Here is an 8,063-nt window from a genome sequence, read left to right as displayed (position 1 = left end):
AGCGTTGCGATCTTTATCTGGCCCATTGTCTTGAATGGCAGGGGTAGCACACCCAAAGGTTTATTGAGGCAGGCACAATGTCTTGAATGATTTAAGACTATTGTATTTCTGTCTGAGCCATTGTTTAAAATGAATGATGTATGTAATGTGCTTTAACCACGTTAAACATTTTTAGTGATTAACATCAGTAGGTAAGTGGCACGACAGATTGCCATCCTCATCCGCGAGACCTTGAAATGTAGAACAGTTTCATAATCATTAAAGGTCACATGCAACCAAAAACTCAAACATAATTAAAACACAATTATCACTTCTTCATGACATATAATATGCATTGCTGATTATGAAAAAACAAATAAACAAAATTATAAGCGTATAATCGCAAATCAAAAGTGCAATATTGTGTACTTGGGTTTACCTCCCTCGAAACGAAGCAGCCGGGATACCGAACCCAGTCAGAGCGGGTGGGTGTGCACTCAAGTGTAACGGCTGGTTCATTAGCAGATGCCGCCTTCACGGCTGGCTCATGGTGTGTGTGTAGAGATGTTGGGTTTTGTGTTCAAGTATCACACCTGCATGTCTGTGTAATTACATAATGTGACAGAGACCGAACTCGGGCCATAAATCAATGCGTTTTGTTTATGGTGTATAGCCTGATTGGTGTTAAGTTCAAATTGCATGTGGTCAGTGATCGCAGTTGTGTATTGAATATTGTCATTAGCAGACAGGCAGGCAGAGACACAGGTGTCAATAAAACAAGACATTGAGTTTTGTCTGTGACAACGACATATCTATATCACAGTTAGAAATTGTGTCAACGCTAAATAATGACATTGCTTTTAAGTATCGAACTGAGAAAGTGACTCGGTAAGAAGAACGTGTGGTGAAATAGACAATTGAAATTATATAAACAGTTAATTTACTGTCATAACATATAAAAAAGCTCGCGCCTGTGAGATATCAACAAAACATTAGAAAAATAGCTCACACCAAAGCCTTCACCGAGTATTCACCCGACAACCCGCTTCCAAGCTGCGCGAACCTATTTACTTGCGCACGTGCTATGAGCGCAGCCCAGCTGTTGAAACCCGTATTCCCCAGAAAAGTCTGGGGAAAATTAGTGAAACGTTTGAACTCCGATTTCGCGCGTTTTTTTTCATTGCGTTATTTTTCAACTTTATAAGTTGAATTTGCATTTTTTGACGATTTGTTTCGCTATGTCCATACCGAAAGGTATCAGAATCTGCAAAGTTGTGTTTTACGTTGCATGTGACCTTTAACATAACACGTCAACAGCAGTGTCCATCAGGATCGGTTCTTCCTGTCATTGAAAACTCTGTATATACACATTAAATGTATTATATTCACATTAAACAACTGGGGCACGATATCCAGTTGCTCCATTTATGAGGTTCGACGGTGCATTGGTTTATTGATTGGTTTATTGATTACTTTATGATAACTTCAGTCTCTTTTTCTCAGCTCCATGATCGTGACGCTGGGAAAAACAGTATCTATAATTAATGCGAATCGGATACACCAGTATGCACATGAGGGTGTTATTGATTGCCGTACCACAGCTAGTTTTAACTTTCTATCTGTGATAACCTAGTTGTTTTACTGTCCTTTGTTGGCAGATATTACGAAATAACCTCTTTTTATTATTAAAGTATACATTGTTATAGACACGATATGGCTGCAATATTGCCGATGTGACTCTAAATCTTAACTCACTCACTCACTCGCTCACTCACTAGACAGTGGACTGTTCCTTTATACCCGTAGGTGTTACCCCAATCTTGCCGTCTCAATACTCACTGGGGCTCCTTTTCAATTTAAAATAAATTGTTTGTATCTATCAAAGTTATTTAAATATTCATAGACTAAACGTGAGTCTAGCACATTCATACACCAGAATGCATGTTCCAGAATATAGTGGATATTTCTGTGACCCATTATAATGTGTAGGTAACAGGTAGTAGCTAATCTGTTCATTGAACCGTAAATGTTGTTTTAAGGCGTCTGCGAATTGCCTGTCTGCGTAATGGGAGGATACCGTAGACAACCGGTAGAGACCATTGCGCGTCGTGTGTAAGATGGCCGTGGCATACCGCCAGGGGAGGTAAATATTGAACCTTGAGTGTGTACGTGAAAAGGGAAAAGTAGTGTTGTTTTCGCAAATGCCCTTCTTGTCAAGGAGGCCCTCAACTCATCAATACAACACACAGCTTCTAAACCAGTCATGTTGAGCATGGTAATTGACGACTACCAGTAGAGACCATTGCACGTCGTGTGTAAGATGGCCGTGGCATACCGCCAGGGGAGGTAAATATTGAACCTTGAGTGTGTACGTGAAAAGGGAAAAGTAGTGTTGTTTTCGCAAATGCCCTTCTTGTCAAGGAGGCCCTCAACACATCAATACAACACACAGCTTTTAAACCAGTCATGTTGAGCATGGTAATTGACGAGTACAATTCAATTACAAAACAGCACAACTGGCAAGAATTAAAACAAATGAGAGTTACCTCCCCTAGACTTGTGATTACAGACATTTTCAACTTACTTCAAAAGAGAAGAATGGTGTGTTTTAGAGTGTTTTTAGATCTTTATGGGACCCATTGTCTTGAATCGCACGGGTAGCCCACTCAAGGATTTATTGAGGCAGGTACGATGTCTTGAATTACTTAAGATTTTTATATTTCTGTCAGTTGTTCAAAGTAACACCCATGGTGCCTAGTATGGTGATCTACCTTCAGTTGTTGGCGATCTATAGCCCAATTTTACATTGTATTGTCCAGAAATAATTTTCTCCTTTTAAATATATATGCTAGCTAGTTTTAACTCAATCTGTGATAATCTAGTGGTTTTACTGTCCTTCGTTGACAGGGTTTTATATATTATATGTATGTATTCCAAATTTAGAACTAGTTTTAGTCACGATATGACTGAAATATTGCCGATGTGACGTTAAATCTTAACTCACTCACTCACTCAAAGTAACACCAGTGTCGATCAGGATGGGTTCCATTGGGCGTAAAGACAGAGTAGTGGTTAACATATGAGTCGCTGGATCTCAGCGATGACACGGAGGAGGGTAAGGATGTTCCAGAGGTAACATGTAACAATGATGTTTTTTAAAGTAATATTTTAGCAATATGGATAGTTCTTTACAACTTATTGCAATTCGTAAACAATCTTCTTTACGACCTCTTTTAGCTTCCCCTCTTTACCGAATCTATAAAAGAAACATATGTTAACCGCATTGCTTTAGTATTCATATTTTTATGGTATGTTTCTTTTTAACATGTATCCTAATATCTATACTTTTACTTAATGCATTTTTATAACCCAATCTGTATATTAATCAATGGGTTGTTTAATATAGACTGTTCACTCTATACACTAATGACTGCACTAGCGTAGAAAATAAATGTATAAATGTGAAGTTGTGCTGGTGATGAACGGTACCACCCCAACAGTACCACCTTTGTTCATTAATGATGAACCAACTGATACAGACACTGAATACAAGTACCTTGGAAATTTTATTGATGGCAGGTTAACGTGGAATACCAACACAGATGCCCTGTATAGTAAATGTCAACAACGCGTCCATCTAATGCGCAAACTGCGATCTTTTAATGTTTCCCAATCTGTTATGAGGGTATTTTATACCACTTTCATTCAGAGTATACTCACTTTTTCTTCTCAGCGCTGGTTCGAGTCTCTTTCAGCCAAAAACAAATCAAAACTTAACAAAATTGTAAATACAGCTAGTAAAATAGCCGGGGTCACTTTCGATAATCTTTCACTTCTCTATGAGCGGCAAGTACTTTCAACGTCTGAAAAAATCATTAATGACACAACACATGTTTAAGCTTTTACCTTCGGGCCGCCGCTATACAGTGCCAATCATCAAGACTAAACGAGCTCTACCGTCTTTTATACCTCAAAGTATTGTAATTTTAAACTAATGTTAAATGTCCAGTTATCATCTTATTCATTTAATTATATCTAAGCACATATTTATCTCTTTTTATGTTTTTAGTAATTCATTCATTCATTTGTATTTTTGTCAAGCTCTGTGAACCAAAATGAATCTTTTTAAGGTAATAAAGTATTGTCTGTCTGTCTGTCTGTATACATGTGTCTCATAAGCCATTTATTGGCTGTGCCTACACTCGTAATTGTATCATATTTAAATATTGTTTGTGCTTGTCAAGATCAAGATCAAGATGGTTTATTGTTCATAAGGCCTCTGGCCCGTATACATAGTATTGTAATGACAGGCAAGGTATGGACATTGCAAACAGTGGAAAGCATCATAACATTGTTAGATTAGTTGACAGGAGAAATTAGACTCTTCCTTAACGACAGCGAATATGTTGAACACAGGGCTAATTTTACATGGACAGATTCGTCTTTTGATGATAAAATTCTTATAAGTGTTTCCCTTGTAGGGTGACCCAGATATTTCTATGGAATGTACTCCTTTCTTAAATCGGCATAAGCATCACATATAAATAACAGATGATATTCGTCTTCGATATCCGCCATACAGACAGGGCAAAATCTGAGATGTTTGGCCAGTGACGTGTTACGGCCAGTATTGATGATTACATCTGTCAGGCCAAGTCTAAATCTAATAACTGTATTTCTCAGTTTCTTGCTTGTAATGTTTGATAGATATGTCTCAGGTTCGATCAGTGTTTTAAAGGATCTATATACATCAAATCTAGAACTTAAATTAAGGGTATTCATCCAATTCTGGCGAAACATATCCACGGCTCTTTGACGAAATTCGTTCATAAATAGCTCACTCGTTACCGACACCTTGGAAAATCCACACATATCCAAATCCATACGAAAATAACAGCTATCTTATATTTGTTGCCCATGTTACATAACCAAGATTATCTAAATTAAGCAGCATGTTATAAGACTTTCTGGGTAGACGCTGTTCATGCATTTTCAGTATTTTGAACCAGTATTTTATGCAGCGAAGGTGAGAGTTTATATAAAGTGGGTATCTCCCACATTCTCCATATACCATATAGTTTGGTGTTGTAATGTTAACATTAAGGTGCTTGTTGAGTTGTTTGGTGTAACACACACAAAACAAATTTCTTCTTCTTCCGTAACACCGCCGCTCACTTACGTTACTGCCTAAAAGTTAATTTCCTTTACACGCGTGGGTAACCCGTGACGCAACCTGTGTGAGTCTAACATTTTTAGTGATTAAAATCATTATTGCACTTGCACGACAGTTTGTCATCCTCATCCGTGAGACCTTGAGATTCAGAACAGTTTTATAATCATTCTCATAACCACTCATTCTCAATGTAAGTGCACAATTGGAAATATGTATTTCGAAAAAAATCGAAAGTTGGAATAAGAGTATGAAATACACAATGCCATTTAGAAAGTGGTCAAATGTAACATATGTTATATTTGGGATTACACTTTCTTTGTAAAAGACTCAACCCAACAAAAGTACTAGAATCTGTACTTTACAAAGAAAGTGTAATCCCAAATATAACATATGTGTATTTCATAGCTTTCGGCCGTGGGAGCCGTGCCAATTAACACTTATCAGAGGGGTACACACAGTCCGCAGTCTAGAGTACCAGTTGTCTGACTTCCATTTTTGTGGAAGCCGCGGTGGCTGAGCGGTCTAGGCGTCTGACTTTGTGTGCTGGCGATTAGGTGCCTGACTCTGAGGGTTTGGGTTCGAATCCCGGATGGGACTCAACCCAACAAAAGTACTAGAATCTGTCCTTTAAGTGTAATCCCAAATATTACATATGTTACATTGGAATCAGAGGTTGTAATGGTACGTATTTGTACACTACGTTTATGAATTTTCAACATCCAATTCAAACCAAATTTCTTGTTATCATGGTCCAAACATTGTAATTTATGATTTTTTAAATATAATTGATAACTGTAGTTCAAACAATGTGTAAACCTTTAAAATTGTATTCATTTATAATCAAGAATATATATTCATAGACTCTTAGAAATATAAACCTCTGTCCTAAACATCGTCCGTAGTATAATACCTAATGAGGATGGAAGTAGGTTTGATTCTATTTTACGTTATGAAAAACATTTATGTTCGTGGAAGAACCATCTGGCCTTACACGCGACTATCTTTTAGCATAAACTACACCTAAGTAACTTCCAACCGATAATCGCATTTAGCGTTAACCGCTAAATTGTGTTATTGTTGGCGTCGCCATACCACGTGCCTTTGTTTATAAACATGACCTTGGTGCGCGCAGCTGCAAACATTACGTCAACACATGACGTCACACTGGAAAAATAATCCACATTTACAAGCTTGGAAATGTCTTGGAAAGATGATGTTTCCAAGACATTTCCAATTTTGGAAAGATGATGTTTCCAAGACATTTCCAATTTTGGAAAGATGATGTTTCCAAAAATTTCCAATTTTGGAAATATCCGCAAGGGGAGATAACTGGTGGGTGATGGTAAATTATTGTTCTGCATGGGCTAATTGCTATAGTGGCATGGGAGCGGCATGAGTGTTTCATGGGGGGCGTTATGGCGACTGGCGGTAGTCTTTGACGTTTGGTGTTGTTTTAGTAATGATTGTTTAAGGGATTAACGAAAGGATTATCGACTTGACTAGTCGAAATTGCGGTGTCTGCACAGGACGTCGACCCTTGGGTGAAATGTCACGGTTCAGTTAAGAAAAAAGGTCGACGTCCTGTCCATTTGACCTTATACCAATTAACAGGGGATTAGAAAAGACAAAGAAATTATCCAGTGTTCTCACAAGGCGATAATCCAGATTATGCGGTTGAGAACACAGACAACAGGAGAAAAGTACTATAATTCGTCCATTTTATTTCGTATACAAAATCATCCAACATGAAGTAGGTGAGATGCACCATTTGCAAACTGGTTCATCTGAAAGATAGTAAAAGTAGATTTATTATTTCTTTTTACACATTCTTTTACACAGACCACGTTACACCACTCTACTGCTATACATAAATTGTTAGAATTGTTAACAAAATCTATTAAACGATATGCAAAACATGGTCACGTACATTATTCAGATTTGATATATCTATTTTACTTTTATATTTTCCTTAGTAACAGATTGATATCTGGCATTGACAAGATGCTTACCTTTATGTCTACTTGGACACGGGGATGAGCATGGTCACCTTTCACCATCGTCACAATGTCATTGACAGTTGACGAAGTGAAATTACACTTCTTTTCTGTGCACTTCCAGGATATCCAATTTCGCTTCACTCATAAATCCACCAACACACAGGTATCTTCCACCACTGGATGTAACTGTGTATTTGACATATCGAAATTGAATGCAATCTACCGCGTGTTCCTTCCTTAAATATGTTCATCATTGTGAATTCACTCTCATATGTATGATAACATTGATGACATTTTGAGTGAAATATGTTCACGCCTTACGCGATGCTCCGGTTATGGAAAATCTTAAAACAACACCTACTAGCGGATTAGCATGACTCTAGCAACGCCTTCAACATCAAAGTTTACCGCGCGTCGACTTCGTGTCCATAGCGAAATTTCAAAAGGTCGACTTCTTGTCCATAAACCGAAATTGCAGTGGTGAACACATTTTAAATGTTCAATGTTTTGGGTGAAAAGTGAATTTTGTCACGTTTAGTTTAAGTATGTGTCATCGTAAGCATATATCAAGTGGGTGAGAGTTAATTTCGTACAAGGGCCACCGACCCGTTATACAATTATAAAGATGACAATACAATCCAGCGCCATATATAATATTAAGCTGTATGCTAACATGTACAATGTCTCATTTAACTTATACTCTACATTCAAAAACTTCGCTCTTTTTGTCAATGCAAGAAATATAAACTTAGCAAGATTGTTAACAGTTGTAGAATTGCAAGACAATAATAAGTTGATAAATTTAGTTTCACATGGATTATTTATGTAGTATTGTGGAAGCAGGCTGTTTCTCAGATTACAGTAAAATGAACATTCAATAAAGAATTGGTACTCTGATTCAATTGTAAGTACAA

General features: G+C 37.4%; 1 long non-coding RNA gene across 1 annotated transcript; it reads right to left on the bottom strand.

Moving 5' to 3' along the window:
- Positions 1–6,856: 6,856 nt before the first annotated feature.
- On the bottom strand, positions 6,857–7,487 carry LOC124281305. The gene is made up of 2 exons (XR_006899898.1): positions 7,162–7,487; positions 6,857–6,936 (listed from the first exon to the last, which is right to left on the bottom strand). It is a non-coding gene; the product is annotated as an uncharacterized LOC124281305 (long non-coding RNA).
- Positions 7,488–8,063: the final 576 nt, after the last annotated feature.

This window comes from Haliotis rubra, unplaced genomic scaffold (assembly GCF_003918875.1).
Source record: "Haliotis rubra isolate DU_JTF1 unplaced genomic scaffold, ASM391887v1 Scf282, whole genome shotgun sequence".
Classification (NCBI taxonomy): domain Eukaryota; kingdom Metazoa; phylum Mollusca; class Gastropoda; order Lepetellida; family Haliotidae; genus Haliotis; species Haliotis rubra.
Note: the sequence above shows the minus strand (reverse complement) of the source record. Positions and strands in the feature narration are given on the sequence as shown.